Raw genomic sequence first — 19,466 nt, 5'->3', positions numbered from 1 at the left:
TTACATATTAATAGATATTAATGAGCTTATGATTATTGTCTAAGAGGCTCTTTTGTCTTATTACTGTTGTGGTTATTATAGCTGGTAGCGGGTACCATTTATTGAGTATCCATTATGTACCAATATATATCAAGATATCTAATAGACACCATAAATACAGACCAATGGGATGTTATTGGTCCACTTTTTCCATGTGAGGATTTAAAACAAAGAAAAACCAAGGAGTCTATGGTCACATGCTTCCTACATAGTAGAGGTGGTGACTATAAATTTAGCACACTCTATGTAAGAACACTGCCTACGGTGCCTTTGTGATATAGTTCAGCTTTTAAGACTGAAGCAAGAGTACAAATTTTAAAAGTTAACACAGGGCTGGATATACAGTTCAAAAACAGAGTATCTGCCTATCTTGTGTGCTGCACAAGTTCAATCCCCAGTGCCACTAAAATATAAGTAAGATAAAAATAAATAAAAAGTTAGCAATGTTCTGTCAACTGCTTTTGTAAGAAAATATATTAACTCCACTGTATCATTCACAGAACATCTGAATTGTTTTTTCATACTTTCCTAATCCTATGTATTCCATTCGATAAATATTCTCAAGCATCTACTGTACAGCCCTAAGTTGGTTAGAGATCTTTGTTAACGCTCATGCTTAAGAAAAGATTTGATTAATTATAAAGCCCACTGGAAGATGTTACTTTTAAACAAAATTGTATTTTTCTTTTCCATAACTGATGCTTAAAGAAAATTTTACCAATATATAATCAGTGGTGCTTCAGACTATAAAGTTCCTTTTAATAACTTAAGTCCCAGCCGAGCATGGTGGCGCATGCCTTTAATCCCAGCACTCGGGAGGCAGAGGCAGGCGGATTTCTGAGATCGAGGCCAGCCTGGTCTACAAAGTGAGTTCCAGGACAGCAAGGGCTATACAGAGAAACCCTGTCTCGAAAAAAAAGAGGAAAAAAACCAAAAAATTAATAACTTAAGTCCCAAACTGTAAAATAAACAGTACCTAATGAAGATTTAAACATAATTTCTACAAAAACCCATAAATTTGGTTCATATAATATCATCTCCATATTAAGCTAAATCATACTACATTTTTTATACTATACCTAGATTTTCTCAATAAATGTTGCAAATATGATATCTCTGATTTAAGTTCAGAAAGAAATGTGACTTGAATTATTTTGTCAGTAGGGCTAATTCAGTTACACTGGAAAGATATATTTTCAGCAAGCTTGTGAGTAATGGTATAAAAGCGATAATCCTATCAGCAACAACAGTAGTGATGGCCTTTGGTGAATTACAATTAATAGTTCAAATGCATTACCTTACTCATTTCTCAGAATGCTATAAGGGGTATGAAGTGTTAATAATCTGATTTTACAGAACAGGATACTTACGGCACAAAAGTCCAATACCTTGTCCAAGATGATTGCCAGCAAGGAAGTCAGAGTGAGATTTGGCCCCAGAAAGTCTGCCATGCTTATGTGTTTTAGAGGGAGCTTATGCTTTTTATTAATGCCATCTCTGGGCTGATAGAGTCATACTACTGGGCTTGGAACCCATGTGGTCTGAAAGCTCAAACTTGAAGACAGCTAACGAGTCAAAGTCTGAGATGCTGCTATTTATACTACCTGCCAATTAAAACGCTCCCTTCTGAGAAGGTGTGACTAGCTAGCTAAACCTTAGAACATAACACATGCTTTAAAAAGTGCCCGGAGTGAGGCTGAACCATGGCTTGGGTTAAGAGCTCTTAAATGGTTTTGCAAGCAACTCAGTACTGGTGATCATTTCCTAGTACCCACACAGCAGTGCACAACCACCTTATTAAACTCCAGTTCCAGGGACCTGAGCCCTCTTCTGTTTCAGAAATGAACTCAGTACACATACACACAGGCAGGCAAAACAATCTTACACATAAAAGTAAAGTTTTTTAAAAAGTGCCCGATGAACGTTAAAAATGGCATCTGTAAGAGGCTGGCTGTAAGTGGTGAATTAGCATGTGATTTTCCCTTTTTTGTTTGTTTCTTCAATATATTTTCCTTCTGTTTAAAATACTTTCATTACAGGCACATGCTACTTACTGAACAAAGGAAAACTTAGGAGTTTACACTGTAAACTTCTTTCATTTTTTATTACTATTAGGCTGTTAGTATCAGTTAAAATTTGCTCTCTTCTCCAATCTCTTCTAGGATCCTGCTTTTTCCTCTCTTTCCCAACAACAGTAGCAAAGGCACACAGTCCTGTTAGTCATCAGTCTTCTCTAAGGTATCTTAAGACCCAGAAAGACTGACTTGTCCTTGTTTATCTTGAACGCTCTGTGTCCTGAGCACCTACCACTCGGTTCAATTACAGAATCTAGACATATGTTCTCAGAAAAAAGAGCTCAAAGCAATTGTTGACTCCCTTAAAAGACATGTAGATTTCCTGTGGAGAAGTTTCGTTCAAGGAATCTCCAGAATCCACGGGTCTATTTTGTATATGCACCAGAGGAGGAAAAAAAATCACATCCCACATTATGACACAATAGAAGTAACAGGGAGCAGGGTTCATGATCCAATAAAGCACCTTTGTTTTATACATATATTCCTTTCTAATTCGTTTGGTCATTTTTGTCCCTTCCTAGTCCAATATAATAGAAACCCTTATAAGGCCAACATTTTATCTTATTTGCTATTATCTCTAGTTTCTAATAAAGGTCATGGTAGCAAGAAATTCTCAGTAAATATACATTAAAAGAAGGACACAGGTCAGTGGGAGATGGGAGGAAGGTAAAATTCACACAATATTTCTTATGTTGTCCTGGAAATAATAAGGAAGGTTACCTCAAAACTTCCAGGAAAACATGAAACACCAATGAAATAGGGAGCTCTTGCTCTGTTTCTGAGCTGACTGCTTGATACATTCCTTTATGTGCTACATCCCCTGTAGCATTTTGACATTCAATTTTTGCTACTATAGTAATCACAGAAGTAATGATATTATTTCTTGACTAATTTTCTCTAAGCGCCATGTAGTGTGATTAGCATTTTCTATGCTTTATACTCTTCAAAAAGTTAATATGTATTTATTCACTATTTATGTGTGCAGTGTTTATGTGTGTGGCTGTGTCTGCCACATCACAGGTTGGAGGTCAGAGGACAACATTCAGGAGCTTTGAGTTCCATCCTGCGCATTTTCTCCTTCCACCATATGGGCTCTGAGAATCCAACTGAGATCTTCAGACATGAGGCCTTTGGCTTTACTTGTTAAAGTGCCTTTATTTTTTTTAAAGTAATGATTTAATAATTTTGTATGTACGCAGAGGTCAAAGAACACCTTGCTGGAGAGGTTCTCTACCTTCACAATGAAGGTTCTGGAGATGGAACTCAAGTTGTCAGGCTTGGTGGCAAGTGCCATTATTTGCTGAGCCTCTTCATTATCTCCTATATTCATTTTTTAAGATGATGCCCAAAGGAACTATTATTAATAATCCGATTTAACCTAGAGGTACAGTGAGAAAACAGATGCCCACTAACTTGGTCAAAATTATTCAAATAGAAATGTGTCAAGAGTTGCCTCAAGGAGCATGGCTCTAATATGTACTCTAGGCAGAGGTTATGACACCCGTTACAGGATTTGCTCAGGAGGCTGCTGTATTCATAGTTAGAACTTGTGGAACAATGAACTCCGAGTAAGCACAGTCAGAGATCCTTCTTATGCAGTCTTGGCCATCAGCTAGCAAGTCTGTTGAGACTTCAAGAACTCTTGCAGACCAGCTTAGACACCAGAGAGGGAAAGAGGCATGGAAGTTGTAATTCTCTTCCTCTCCTCTCCTTCCCTCCCCTCCCCTCCACTCTCCTCTCTTCCTCTCCACTTCCCTCCTCCCCCTCTCTTTGGAAGGATTCTTTTAAAAAATATTGCTGGTTAACGATGGGAGGAATGTATTTAGGAGGTCAGTGTGACACTTCCTCCAGACCCAGTGTTAGTAGACAGTCTCCCACTAAGGAAAATGGAGGGCTTTGCAGAGGTTTCTTAACACCTCCTAAATAGCATACTATATGAAATTATTCCCAATGTTTACCTATACAGATATAATACAACGTACAATCTTGTGTTACCCCCTGATCTCAAGATAAGTTTACACATAAATTCATGCTCATCTGAATTTGGAGAAGATAGTGTCCTAATAACATAAAATTATCCAACTTGTGTATTGTATCACACACACACAAAAACAGACCATCTTTTACTAGTCAGACCCAGCATATGACTTGGTGTATTAAAGTTCCATCAATAACAAAACATATTTTAAATTTTTGTCAGATGGTGATATGTGGTTTAAAGTCCTGAAACATGTCAATGATATTCTGAATTATATTTTCTCTAGTAGAAGACACATCACTCAGTATTGCATATGCATTAGTGTTTAGTTCATGTTATTATAATGAACCCTCACCAGCTGTGGTTCACATACTATAAAGTTTAAGGTCACAGTTTTAAAACACTTGTTTTTAAACTCTAATATACATGACTAACATAGATAGCTGCCCACACTGTAGATCCCCAGGTGCCACCTTCACAGCTTTTGATTCAGAAATTTTAAATTTCTAAGACATGCCTTAGTGTTCCTCCTACAGTTGGTCAGTTCCTGCTCAGCTTCCTGTATCATCCATTGAAAGAGAAGAGAAAACTAACGTAGCAAATGTAACTTATCAAAATTGTCTGTGAGAAGACGAGACAGTCTGTTAAAACTTTTAAAGGACAACAGAAGGCAAAGGTGAAAAATGCTAAATTTTAAGCCAGGAAGGGCTCTTTTAAACCTGTAAAAAGACTGACAATCTACTTAAAGCAAAAGTGTAAAAAGAGGGCAGGCACAGAGCAGTACTTCAGACACAACTTGGGACAGTGATGTTGATTCAAGAGTTTATTGGATAAAATGTGTTTAAGTGGCTGTGACAAAAGGAGTCTAAATGTTTGACTTGTGGTAACAATATATAACATACATGTATATTAAATAGCTTGGAGGTCTCTATCTCCTTAACTTCTTATTTTCCATAAGAAGAAGTTGGTCTTATCAACCTGACAACACTCATGTGCCCTCTCCCCGAGCCCAGCTCCTTGGTCTTCCCCCCTCTTCCTATCTTCTCCATCTGCCTCCTTCTCCCACTCCTCTATTTCTTCGTTTCCAGAAAGAAATCATTACTAACATATCTGCATGTTAAGACGCATTGTATATACTTCCAAGCTGATTTTTTTGGACACTATAACCCATAATTCTCAGTGGAAGTTTCTTCTCTAAATTGGGAGTCCATCATCTAAAGCAAATGTAGAGATGGATGAGACAAGGTCTTTTATTTTGCAGATGCTGTGGAGGGTATAACTTGTCACATTTTCATGTAATTGTAAAAAAGTTGAAATTGTGTGGTCCTACAGCAAGCAGTGTCCCTATCGACCTCATGCCTGATACCACCATCACACCTGTCCTAGTTCATCGTTTTCCCTTTTTATCGTCAGTATTACATACTCAAATTTCTTGTCTGTTTGTAATTTCCTTAATTGATACAAAATATCAAAAATAGCAAAATTAAAATGTGTATATATACATGCATATACATTTGAGTATGATCATGAATATCCAAAGGCTCAAATTAAAATTAACTTCCTCAAAATAACAGATTTCTCAAAGGCTGTAGACTACTAGATGAGAAATTCACCAGGCACATTCATCTGTAATTCTGTACTTTGTATATGTACAAAATAAAATTCTACCAGTAAATGATCTATAGGAACTGGGCAGTCATTTTCCTTACCCGGTCAATAATTTTGTTGTTAGAAATATCAACTGTAGCTTTTTAAAAGAATTTAGGTTTAGTTTTCAGACAAAAGAAGTCTTTGGCCTAATCAACCCATCTAAGTGCATGATTCTGAAAACCACTGAGAACTTAGAAGATAACCTCATTTTTCCTTGATAATGAGCTTTCCAGGCTGGTCAGAGTTAGTACAATTTAGTGTTCTGTTTGCAGATTAGATATCCTATATATAGTGATAATTATCTTGACCTGTCCTTATATGACCCCTATAGAAAGCTCAGGGTAGTATTACAGTGTTATTATATTTGGAGCTAAATAGGAAGGACTTTTTTGTTTATTTGTTATTTTTAAAATTTCAAATCATTCCAGATGCTAAGAAGATAGAGTAGTACCATCTAGGAATTCTGTCAACTTATAGTTAGTTCTGTATTCTAATGCTGCAATCCACTTCCCCCACAGCAACAAAGCTGATCCACACGCCTCTGACATCAGAGGGATGACAGCAGTGCTTGAGTCTGGTCTCTGCATGCCTTCTGCAACTCCAGAGGTGAGCAGCTGGACTGTGTTTTTGTTCCAACAGTCACCACCTTCTATTTCTCTAAGTCACTGTGAGTTTCTCCAACAACAAGCTTAAGACTCAACCAAAAGCAGATCACCAATACCTTGTCATGAGTTCATGTCATTCTACAATACTTTGGCATTACTGCCCATGTATCAGAGGTAGTAATAGTATTATCTTAAAAAACCAAATGTGTGGCCATGCTAAGCTATTCTATAATCCAGCGTGCTAAGTATAAAGATCTTCTGCAGGACTCTGGCTCAATTTTTCAAGCCTTTCCAATTCCTCATATGCTGTGATACTCGTAATAAAGAAGGCAGATGGTTTGTTCTCTGAACATATGCTTTAAGTGCCCTCTTTGCTATTCCAAAATAATGGACCAAATTTGGCCTCTGATACTCACAGAAAACTTTAAAGAGGCTGCCTCATGAAATCTGAGGAAATCTGGTCGAGGGGAAATTCAATCTTAAACAAAGTAGATTTTCTAAACTTTCTTTGCAGCTCTATTCTACATATTGAAACAAACTAATATTGAAGTAACATTGAATAGAGTAAGGAACATCACATATTTTCTAGTTCAAGGAATGGATTAGAAGGCAGAAAAAAAGTCTGTTTTATTTATTTATATTTTAAAATGGTGAGTTTCTGAAAGCGAATGCAGTTGACTGTGGTTTAATTTCTGTGTACTTGCTGGATTTTCCATTTTTATTATTCCTACTCCTATTCCTATCATGTCGATATTTTATTGTTAAAGCACTTTACATTTATTAATTAGTTAATTTAGTCTAAATTACATTTATGCTTTTGTTTTAAATCCATGCTACTCATAGTTATTATAAGCCTAAAATGCTATTTCACCAGCCAATTATTCTCATTTCAAAAACAGCTTGTTGTTGATGACAGCACCTTTTCTAAGTTTTCAAAGAACATTTAATACATCCCCAGTACATACACATATTTCTGGATGCTTTTTACATAATCTAACTGCACTTATAAAAAAATATATCTGTTTAATGTCTACATTTTATACATGAGCCTTCATCTCCTTTTATATTTCTATGCCTTTCATTTAGTTTTGAAAAAGACATTAAAGTTGTTTCTTATATCTTACAATGACCTCAAAAGTAAGGAGTCTGAGCAACATTCCAGATGAAACACAAACACAAACACACACACACACAAAGAACATTTTGGTTACTATAAGAGCTCAAAGCCAACAACAACTTCCAAACGTTCGTGTTCCTGTAGAAATCTCAACACGGACTAACTAGCTAGGTCCTAATGTGAAACAGTGTTTACTTTTAAAAATCCATGCAACAGTTTCCCCACATGTGTTTGGGACACTGTTAAGACGCATCATAATTAACAATGTTGAAAATAACAACAGATCTTTGAATCCAGTCATCGTTTTGTACATAGTCACAAATATCAGAGCAAAATGAAAACTATTTTTGGGATAAAACGTTAACTTTTTTTTTTGCTGATAAAGACAAACAACTTGAGAAAACACCCTTTCCTTTTCACGACTCTCACTTTCACAATAAATGCAGCACGGAAACTAAATTCTCAGCTTAGAACTATGCTGAGCTGAATAAACAACTCAGCAGCCTCACAGAGCACTCACTCCCCATCCTCTGCGTGGTCTTCCACCTCCCATGCACACACAATCACACTTACCTGCACAAGCCTCAAACATCAGTCTATGGGTGGTTTTTTGAAATGAACTCTGTACCGATGCATTTTTCTGTGTTTCTTTCTAACCCTCGGGAATGTTAAGAATTTAGGAAGAGAGCCACAGTTTAAGAGCGCAATTATTTGCCAGTAAATACTCAATTTGCTTGTCCTGTGATTTTTCTTCTAACTTGCATATTCAATAATCCGTCCCTGACTGCGTCACGAGCACAAAAAGTCTTTTCTCTAAAGGAGAACACTTTCGCCAATCAACCTTCAGCCATGCCAGGGCACAGCTCGTCAGGGTGATTTGTTAGCTTTAATTAATAATTCCTCATGCTGGCCATTTTCACAAATAACACAGTGAGAAGGCGACGCAGGATGGCTGTAATTCAGGGCGATCAAAACACAGTGGAAAGGGGGTGTAGAGGAGTGGGAGAGATTCACATCTACTCAGACTCTTTCAGATTACAGTATAGAGGACATCACAGCTGAATTACCACACTATGTCCACCAATTTGTATTCAGATGGAAGCCATATGTTCTTCCACTTTTATCTGCTAGGGCCTCCCAGGTGCCAACACCATTATTGGATAGACAACATTTACAAAGGAGGTCTCTAGCCCCAGGATTGCACAAGTTTACTGCAGGTGAAGTTGAGAAACCAGACATATACAGTACTTCTCAGTGAGCTTGTGTAACAGCCTGGAACACAGAAGTACAAGTCGTGAGTGTCAGATTTTCTCTTGCTAGGCTGGGTGATACTGGGCATTTCAGTTAGCCTTTAACAAAATCCTCAGGCCTGGATGGACCTCAAAACAGTAAAGTAACAATGGAGCGTTTGTTCAGGTAGGGCACATTTATTGACTTCTAAGCTATGCATCACATATTTTATTAAGGCCTAAGAATTTTGGCTGAAAAACAAAACTCTGACTTTCCCAGCTTGCTGACACAATCCACACATCTTTTCAAAGCACATCAATAACAGTGCTTGAACAAGGCAACAAAGCAGGTAGCATGTAAACAGAAGTGAGAATTAAGAACACTGTTCCATGTGGCTCCATCACGCCGTCACTCATGGACAACACACGGGGAGCCCTGCTCTAAAACATACCCACAGTGTAAACAAGGTGGGACAACACAAAACAAAAAACTAAAACAGCCAATTGCTAACAAAAAAAGACATTTCAACAATAAGAAATATCCCTCAAAGCAACTAGACAAGTCAGAAGCATAGCAATATGTCCATAGTTAATTTCAAAAGGCTCACAAATCCTGGAGAAAAACAAAAACACAGAGGAGATTATAGTCATGTCCCTTATCTGATGTGTGTGAAGGCAAACTCATTAATTTATTAGATACATATTTATCGACAATCTCTTCTGTATCAGAAACTGGATAATACCAGAATTGAGAGAATAAGGCACAGGCTTTACCTTCAAGAAGTTTATACTTTAATCACTACAGCCTAAAAGAAAACATTCACCTCTAAACAGAAAACTGTCAGTGTAGCACAAACATACAAGAAAGCATGAAACAGGGCTCGTAGACATGACACACTAACTGCATCTAAAGGTAGAATTGCAGTGTCAGTGGTAGGGAAGAAGATTCTACAGGCAGGCAAACCTTTGAACCTTTTTTAAAAAAACTATTACTAGAATCAGATTAACAGTTCTAGGAACTGAGGGATTTAGTGAATAGTAATTTCAGATAAATGCCTTAGATAGTAAACAGCTCAGGATTTAAAAACAAATCTATTAAGGAACAAAGTCCTTCTCAAACCATGATGACTGCCATCATCAGGATGGTATATGGCATCCCCAACACAGGCACAAATAGGAGTGTGCACTGTCCTTCTCACTATCAATGCATTCCTGTTATCCCAAGCAAGTAGAGGATGTAGGCGCACATCCTGTTTTCCTGTTTTCTTACTCATTTGTCTTTTGTTCACCAAATGCATACATGCATACTCTGTTTGTATTGTGTCAGCAGGTAAATCATACTTGCATGGCTATTATAAGAAGGGAAACTATGTATTTACTTAGTGGTCACAGATACATTCTAGTCAGAGATCACATGCTATGTATTACAAATGATAAGGGGGTGGGGTGGGGAACAGTCTATCCTAAAGTGGCAGCCAGAGCTTGTAAATCCTCTTGGAAACTGGATGACATTCTCAATTCTATTGAACATTGTTTTATATCATTTTCAGAATGTAAAGAAGCATCTAGAATACCTAACTTACAAACTGGTCATACATGGCCAGTTAAAGAATTTGTAGCGTTCATTTACCCAATTACTAAATATTTATCAAGCTTGTACTATCTATTCATGTAACACTTATGTATAATAATAATTAAGACTATTGAGTACTTCTTATATGTTGGTAACTGATGTACAATTTTATATAAGCATATATTCAGAAAAGTATCTCATTTAATCATCAGAAGAACTGAGGTAGGTCCTATTTCAAATTTTATTTAACAGATGATGAAACTCCACAAATAGTAAACTGGATGTACACTAAAATCCTAAATATAAAGACCTCTGTAACAAATATCTACCAAAATCTTATTATATTATAGTTGCATAGTAACATATAACAATTACAATATTTTAATAATCTAGGAAATTTAGATAGTTTTGAATTTAATAGTGAATGTAAATGTATGCCTACAAATGAACTGGGATATAATAATGTGGTATCTGCAGGCTAGCAGGCTACATCAACAGGGAAAAAAGACAGGTCCATTGTGTTGGACATGGTTTCTAGTGGTTAAAGCAAGCAAGCAGACAAGCAAACAAACAAAAATAGACGACACAATTCCTCTTTGCCCTTATTCAAACTACATTACACACACTTTTAGGAAACAATGCAGAGAGAATCTTGAGACACAGAAAGGATGGTGGTTTAAAAAGAGAGAAGGGAGACTGCTTCACAAAGGCCTACGCCTGAGTTCTAGCTGTATACACAGAGTCAAATTATTTCTCTTCTCTGATACTCAGTGCCCTTACTAGTAAAGCAGTTTGTTATTAAGGACTAAAATAAACACACTTAAGACAGATAGCACTGAAATCATTGAGAAATGCATATCATATGATGTTTTAACTATTCAGAGACCAACACATGCAATCAAGATTTACTATTAGATCAAAAGATGCATGGCGTTATTAAATCTTGCTTAAACAATAAATATAAATAAGTTAGTTAAAACAAATTGGATCTGGTACCCTGGCAGTTTTCTTTTGAAGATGTTTATAATATGGCTGAAGTTGTTATTTTAAGGAAACACCTACCAGACAAAAAATAGACTCAGGAATACAGGTTTATAGTAAATTCTTATTTTTACAATAAATTAACATATTAACATTTACTTATTGAGTCATTTATCTGTTTGTTTGTTTGTTTGTTTGTTTAAGGTGTTTTCAAGGCAGAGTTCCTGTGTTGCCATTGCTCTCTGGAGCAAACTCTGTAGACCTGTTGCTGCTTCCTAGATGCACCATGACACCGTGGCTAAGACGACTGAACAGCTTGGTTGGGCTACATGAAGAAGCCACCCCTCCGTATGATCACGATCTCCCCCATGCCAGTGTTAGGATTTCACCATCCCTGGGCAAGCTGATGCTTTCTCCACATGCCTCTGGTTAGACACTAGTGGGCCTAGTAGAACCATCAATACTTGACCTAAACTGTGGAACAAATATTCATGAACACAATATTTAATAATAACATGTTTAGTTATGGTTATACAACTAATTTCAGGCCAAATGTATATATTCTTATAGAGGTGGAGAGTGGTCAATGAAGAGCTTTAAGAAGGCTCTTGTTAATTTTCTTGTGTAAGTCAAGTAGTTTTTGTGGGTTTGTGTTTTGTTTTTTGTTTTTTTTTAACTTTAGGTAGAGACTGTCTAGACTCTTCACTAATGTTCCTAATTTGACAGTTTCTGGATGAGATCAGGTGTATATCAGGAAAGCAGAGGATGCCTAAATATTAACCTATATTCTACTTTCTGCCTAAGCAGGGCTCCCACAATTTTAGAATTTTCTAGAAAATGCTTAATTTTTTATTATAATTTGTATTTTGTACAAAGTACAGGCTTGTCATGTATTCTTTCTCTATGATATCTGGATTTGTAAGAACAAGTCAGTGAAGTTTAATCTTAAGTCTCAACTCTGACCAACTATCTGAATCTCTAGATTTTTTGTAAAGAAATATCAGTGTCTGGCTGGAAACAACACTCACAAGGATTGTAGGCATTTAAACATTTGCATAATTAATCCTAAACAAATTCCATATACTTTATAACTTCTAAAGTCATATATTTTACTCATGCATACAAACAACTGCTGCCTAGAAACAGTTAATTAGCTAATAAAGGGGACAAAGTCACCCATTCCCACAGTTAGATCCACACCTGGACAAGCATCTTTGAATTAACTAATCAGTTAAATTGAGGAATATAATTAGTTGATAGTTGAGGGCTAAAAATGTACACAAATGTATACATGTGAAAATCAGGATTATATAAAGTTGGACACATTTCTTGCTAGAAAACTAATTATAGATAGATCACATATTAAAGAGGCCCAAGCCAGACTAATGGAATCCTATCTTCACCGTACATTTTCTACAATATTTGCCATAAGCCATTTAGTATTCTCTTATTTCTTGACCACCTTAAAAGAAATGTTAAACTAAATATGGTAAATTCCAGAGTGTCAGAATGAAGAATTAGTAAGAATGTAATTGTATTGCCTCGTGAAACTTTAACTCACACATTCAACACCTCAGTATAAAATAGGTATAATCATTTTATGTTCTTTTTCAAATAATGTATTGAAGTAACCTGAGACTACTACAAGATCTATTGAAACAGTAAACAAAGTGTCCTGCAGGAAAATTGATGAATATGTTAAATATTAAATACATATTAACAGCTTATATTTTCACAATGTATACATAGATCAGAATAGCATAATATAATTGATAAATTTATAGAATTATTTGTAAATAAAATATATAATGAAATGAAATATTTTATGCAAATATGGCATCCAGGTTGATTTTCAAATATGCTGGAGAATCCATTTTTTAAAGTACCAAAGCATAAGATGAAGTAGATGTTTGCAAGTATCTCACACACTTATGCAGGAAGGCTATGAAGAGAAGAGGAGTAGTAATACCTTTCATTTGTGTAGCTGGATGCATCTGGTGGTGGATCTAAGACCTCAGTGAAGAGAAAGCAGAATGAAAAGATGTGCTTTTTAGTAGACTGTTTTGTATGATATACAAAAAAACCTGTATTCATTAATGAATTGGCAGTAAGATTATCCATGCTCTCTTAGAACCAGAACAGTTTAAGTAGCTTTTCATGCTTGGCAGACCATATTCCTGAGTGTGCCTCATGACTCTCTCCCACTCCTATTTTTTGTCCTATACTGCCAGGTGGGAGTAATGACCAAAAGGAAGGACAAAACAAACAGAGCCACTTACTGTGGCAGGAGCCACTCCAAGGATCAAAGAGCTGATTCCGCTGTGGCTGCCAAAATCAGAAGTGCAGTGGGAGGCTCATCAGCGTGGTGCCCAGAGATGCACACAGGCCACCCTGGTAGACTAGCACCTGCAGCTCCAGGCCCTGAATCCGGCTCAGGAGAACAACCTGTTACGACTAAAAGTCCACATTTCCTCACCCACTCATAGCCTTTGATCTTAATTTATTTTATTTATTGAATAACCTAAGTATGCTAGATACTGCAAACAAAAACTTGATTCACCGTCCACTCTGATTTCATACCTTCCTCAATTCTGAGGAGGGTTCTTCCTATATTAATGGGTAAGTTCAAAGGCAAGAACTCAGTAAGGCAATCAATTTCCAACATTTTATGTCAGATATTTTTTAGTCTAGTAACTTCACATCGTATGTCAATTCTCTAATGTTACAATATAAACTATAGGCCTATCTCAAATCTTCTAATACCCCAAAAGGAAGCAGAGTCCCTTAAGTGAGTGAAGCAAAAGCCACAATGTGCATGGCATCCCAACCTGGACCTTTACTTGCCAGGAGCTCTTTCCTTAGAACCATCCATCCTTCCTTAATGTCCAGGTAACTGGTGCTCTGGATCCCTCTTCACGTTAGGTAAGAAGTGGAACACTTTCAGAAGAAAGCACAATGCTAGCAGTTAAAAAATATTTTTCTGCATCTCTGAATGAAGAAGAGTCGAGAAAGTGAGGGAAGGAGAAAGTACCTTAGACTAATTAACAATGAGCAATTTGTAAATACATTCATAATTCATCTTTATAGAATCATTGTGGTAGGAATATGATACAAATATTATTTGTGGTTATTATGGGTGAAATTATGGAGTTCTAAAATGGATATACTTAAGTCCATTATCTTTGGTATTCAGAATTTGGCCTTGGGACTGGAGAGATGGCTCAGTGGTTAAGAGCACTGACTGCTCTTCCAGAGGTCCTGAGTTCAATTCCCAGCAACCACATGGTGGCTCACAACCATCTGTAATGGGATTCAGTGTCCTCTTCTGATGTGCATGAAGAGAGACCGACAGTGTACTCACGTACCTAAAATAAATAAATTAATTAAAAAATTGACCTTATTTGGAAATCAAGTCATAATTAGTTAAGATTAAGTGATACTGGAGTAAGATGACCTTGTAAATCAATATGACAAATCCTGCAACATCCTGCAAAAGAGAAATTTGAACGCAGCTATAGATAGCCATAGGAAGTATGTCACATAAGCTGAAGGAAGAGATTGAAAGAGTCCCTATAAGCCAAGAAATGCCAAAGATTGCCAGTCAATTACCAGAGGCTAAGTGAGAGGCATCAGATAGATTCTCTTTCATATCACTCAAACCAGATCCCAGACTTCTATAATTTACAAGGGGGAGAATACAGTGCTGTCTTATATACACCTAGTTAATAGTACTTGGTTTTGGTAGCTTTTGGAAACTGATGTATTAATAACCAGCCTTAAAGACTAAATAAAATTCAAACAAGGTTGAAAGGTATAATATCCACTGAAGAAATCTGGCTAAGTATGAATAGTGGTTTGAATAGGTTTGGCCACCACAGACTCCTGTGTTTGAATGCTTGGACCTTGAAAAGTGGTACTATTAGTATTAGTGCTTCGTTGGAGTAGATGTGGCATAGTTTGAGGAATTGTGTCACTGTGGGGACAGAACTATGCTCAAGGTTTGCTCAGTGTGGCATTCCAGTCTTATTCTGCTGCCTTCAGATCAATATTTGGAAATCTTGGCTTTTTTAGAACCAGGCCTGTCTGCATTTTGACATGTGTCCCACCATGGCAATAGAGAACTAAACCTCTGAAACTGTAAGCCAGCCCCATTAAATGTTTTCCTTTAAAAGAGATGTCTCTTCATAGCAACAGAAGATTTATTACATAGTACATAGAGGTCTTTTTTTTTTTTTTGTAGTTTTCAGTAACTCTATAGAACATTGATTTAAAAACAAAGTTATATGCAGTCCACAGAAAACATCAAGAGTCTTAAACTTCTTAGAATGGTTTACTGGAGGGAAGGCAGGAAGGTGAACATGGAGCTCTCACCATATACTTAGTATGTGCATCTTAATGAGGATGTGCTACCTAACAGCATCACTGATAGAGAAGAAGCTACATTGTAAGAGAATCATGGCACATAGAACTATCAATAAGTGGGATCCAAGACTAGATCATAAGTCAAACGCAACCTCCTAGAAACTTAAGTGTCAGAGGTTCTCAGTGTGAAGACACCTGGGGACAAGATAGGAATGAGGCTTAAATGGGGATGAAGAGGTAGGAGTGGAGACCACAGGTAAGTGCATGCAAGAATCATGCTGGTATTGAGAATAAGGCAAAGCCCTGAACCAGGCTTAGAAATCTCCAAAGAAGTCTTGTAGAGGCGGGGCATATTGCTTAGTGGTACAACTCTAGCTTAAAGTGCATGAGGCCCAGGGTTCAAGTCCCTAGTATCACGGGGGAAACCGGTCTTCAAGGAACTAGGGAGAAGGCTTAATGGACAAGTGCACTTGCTGTTTTTCCTGAGGGCCAGCATTTGTTTCTCTGCTCTCAAACAGGGCAGCTAACTGCCTGCAAGTCCAGCTCTAAGGCTCAAGGGATAAGACACACTCTGGTATTCATGGGTGGAATTCCTATTCCACCACTGAATTAAAACATCACTTTTAGAAGAGATAAATTCTCTTATTAGATCTTTCTAACTTCTTTGTCATTGGTATTTTCTTTTTTATTTGTTTGGGTTTTTTTTTTTTTGGTTTTGTTGTTGTTTTTCTCTTGTTTGTTCTTTTTCACAATGTATTTTGTCTTTTTCTCCTCTGTGTGTGTGTGTGTGTGGTGTATATGTCTGTATATGTGGTGTATATGTGTGTATTTAAATTATGCACATATAGCAAGTAGGTCAAGAAAGAAATACATCATGAAACAGGAAGTTATAACTACATGAAGGGTTCACCAGAGTGTTTAAGAAAAAAAAATCAACAAAAATGGCAAGTGTCTTAGAAAATATTTTCTTACCTAGCTTTAGAACTCTACCTTTTCTAACAAACATTAACATTTTATTCAGCCAATTATCAAATTAATTCAGAGAAGAATAATCAACTTGACTTTTGACAGTAAATCAGTCCAACTGGAAAATTTGAATCCTACAAGAAAACTCTGCTTAGCAACATTTTCGGTTGTCAACAGACATCTGTAATAATACAATCACTCTTTTCTTTCTTTCTAAACTTATTTGTGCTAAAAAATAGCTATAATACAAAAATACAGTTGGATGTAGATAAAAAAGGATGTAGCATTATAGTTCCTCTTTACAGTAAAAAGCAAATTCAAACTTGTAATCTGAGCTTATCCTGTGTCTCCATAGAACTTGACTTTGGCAATGTCTATGTCTTCAAAGGAGATTAATTATACTACTGAATAAAATAATTCCACCTTTATTTAATCTGTTAATATAATAAACAATTCATAAATCAATTACATTCTTTATTTTCTCCACTGAGAAGATGCTGTCTAGCTGATGTTCAATAGGAGTCAGCTGTTGACAAGGAGCAGGAGCGACATAGAGCTAGTATAACCCCCATACATTCCTCCCTAATTCCTGACACAGAAATGATGTCTTTCGGAACAGCTGTACTCTTAGGGCACAGGAAAGCTTCAAGGTGAAGTGCGGAGAAAGTGGAGTTAGAATCAATGAGTAGGGAAATAAGAAGCATGAGGAAAATGCTAGCCTAGCTTTCAGAGAAAAGTTGGCTCTCATTTAAAACAATAATGTGCAAACTGGCTTAAGGGGGTCAAAAGCAAAAGAAAAACGAAGAAAAAGAGAAAGAAATGAAAGATTAAAGGAAAGAAGGTTGAAGGAAGGAAGGATGGAAAGGAGGGAGAAAAGGAGTGGAAGAATGGGGAAAAGGAAAAGGGGAGACAAGAAGGAAGGAGGAAGTGAAAAAAAGGGAGAGAAAGAGGCAGCCCAGCAGAAATGGAGGAAAGCTTTCTTGTCATCCCTCTCTTCTCTGTTATAGATGCCTGGGTTCTAAGACAATAGTTAGAAAGGGCTAGAAGTAGAGTTACCTTCAAAGGAAGCTCTTACCCAGGTCTTTAAGGTACAAAGCCCAGTAGTTGTATGAGTCTATGGCTCCTTCAGGAATAAATAATGATGAACCTCATCTCTGAGGAAGGGATAAGAGGAAGCAAATTACAACTGCAGATAGAGCAAACACACACACACACACACACACACACACACAGAGGCATACCATACATACATTTACATACAAACATATTATGTAAACACACATGTACATATGTGTTTAAGGCACTCAACAAACTTTAAAACTCACCCCAATACCCAATCATCTATTAGCTTAAAGAAACTATATCTTAAAAATATCAAACCAAAATAGATGGATGAGAAAAAGGATCTAGAGACATGGAAATGAGACATTAAAACAACTAGCCAACTCACATGCACACACACAACTGCAACTGGGAATACAATTTAACTAGTAAGCTCCCGTGTTTCTTAATATATTGTTGCTGAGAGTTAGAACTAAGTAAGCTATAACTTTACTAATAAAGTGATTAACAAAATAGAGAAAATTATCAAGCAAGTATATTACAGCAATTCTATATGTTTTAATCATTAATTCTAAATTCCTCCCTGTTAGTCAATTCACCAATAGCTAACACTGTCCTAATTACCTTTAGCAAAATAACATTAAAACCAACTAAATATTAATTTTATTTTTTACTGAATAGTTTTATTTCTTAATTTCTTAGTTCTGTAACCAGTAACTTAGCAGACATACAAGAAACAACATGAACACTACAACTGACACAAAAATAGAGTAAGAAATCTGTTTCCATTTTCAGTTGACTTCATGTATTTGATGACACAGACCATTCCTTAAATATGAGATGAGTCATGAATATTTGTTTAAAACAATAAAATGTCTTTCATAGAAATGTTTAATTTAAGTACCTTAAGTTAACTAGCTCATTTTACTGGAACAACAACCCTAAAATTTAAACAGGAAAAGTGTCCTTCTTGTTTTATAGGCATGGAAACTGAGGCAGAAGTGATGAACTGACATTCTTAATGTTATATCTCTAACATTCAAAGGAGGAAAGGGGAAATTTAATTCTGATGTAATCACCTTATGCTGTCTCCTACTACTCTCTCTGGTCCATTACATACAGCTTGTTTTGACATCAATACTGCCTTGATATAGAAATACAAAGGAGGATATTATGTGTCCTCATGTCAGTTTATAGTCATAAAATTTGTTCCCTAGAGTACTCTGTATTTGACACACAGTAAGAGAAAGTATAGTCACTATTTAAAAAGTGAAATAGATAAAATAAATATACCTAAATGTACTTTATATATATATTCTGTGTATTTGCATGCATTCTATGAATGTATCCACATATGGGGCTACTGTGGCTTTCCTTATCCTATTAGAGAAGCAATAATGTTTAGTTAAGTTTGTATTTTATTATTAATTATGCAATAAGGAATACTGGAAAAACAATTATATATTAAACTAACATAAACACATGAACAGCACAATTGAATATGTTTTCGGGAAAATATAAACACATATCTCCCTTCAATTATTCTTGCTTTTAGCTGATAATTGATTATGTAAGTAAGATTTATTAAATTAAAACCAGGTTCTGACATTTGAAACATTAATAAACATATCGTATTTTATTTGTAATTAGGATAAAATTTGTAGTTAGCATTGAAGATTTTCAGTTTATTTATGCCAATCATCCCCATTTTTTACTTGGGAAATCCTGTTTGCTAGAAAATTTTCTGTTATTTTTCTAATCTCTGGACATGCAGTCTTATTTGAAAGTCTATAAGTTGCTAAGTTACTGGGCCAACTTAGTTCTTAGTT

At 36.1% G+C, this 19,466-nt stretch overlaps 1 protein-coding gene across 10 annotated transcripts in view; it reads right to left on the bottom strand.

Moving 5' to 3' along the window:
- Positions 1–19,466, bottom strand: part of Zbtb20 (zinc finger and BTB domain containing 20) — a 751,404-nt gene that overhangs the window by 402,341 nt on the left and 329,597 nt on the right. The window contains exon 1 of one of the 10 annotated variants that reach the window (XM_029470529.1): positions 8,038–12,981. The exons of the other annotated variants lie outside the window; for them this stretch is intronic. The gene's annotated coding sequence lies outside the window, so the exon portion shown is untranslated. Of the gene's footprint in view, positions 1–8,037; positions 12,982–19,466 lie in introns of those variants that run through there. 10 annotated transcript variants of the gene reach the window in all.

This window comes from Mus caroli, chromosome 16, assembly GCF_900094665.2.
Source record: "Mus caroli chromosome 16, CAROLI_EIJ_v1.1, whole genome shotgun sequence".
In the NCBI taxonomy this organism is placed as follows: domain Eukaryota; kingdom Metazoa; phylum Chordata; class Mammalia; order Rodentia; family Muridae; genus Mus; species Mus caroli.
The sequence above is the reverse complement of the archived record's forward strand: the minus strand, read 5'-3'. Positions and strand labels throughout refer to the sequence as shown.